Genomic DNA, 528 nt, shown 5'->3' with positions numbered 1-528 from the left:
TTTTTTTTTTTTTTTTTTTTGTTTGGTGAAATCGTAAACCATTCATTCCTTTCGAGTAGCATGGGAGATACGTTATTTGGCTTTAGATAGCACGATGTCACGAATGAATTTGGAGATTCGGCAAGCAGTGTCCATAAGAGATGGATTTCAAAAACGACATGTAGTTTGCATTCTTAAGGAAGAGTGACGTAAATAGATTGCTGACCCAAGAAGGTCGTGACGTAATGCAACTCATGTTTACTATTGTATCACCAAAAGCTTTTTTTGTATTGACAGAAGCAAGTCCTTTGCTTTACTTCTGTCTTTTTGTATTGATAAAGTAAGGGATTTGCTAACTTGTACTGTTGTACACACAATACATATATACATTTTCGATTTCAGTACCTAATATACGAGCTATACTATTGTCTTTGTTATTTGGTTTTCTCCTATTTTCTTAGCAAAAGATGGGCTTTGGGGTGGATAACTAAAGAGTTGGATCCAGTAGCAGACCCTACGCCCATAAGTAATCTTAAGTGTGTCGTGTGT

Source organism: Camelina sativa, chromosome 19 (assembly GCF_000633955.1).
Source record: "Camelina sativa cultivar DH55 chromosome 19, Cs, whole genome shotgun sequence".
Classification (NCBI taxonomy): Eukaryota; Viridiplantae; Streptophyta; class Magnoliopsida; order Brassicales; family Brassicaceae; genus Camelina; species Camelina sativa.
This window is presented reverse-complemented; position numbering follows the sequence as displayed.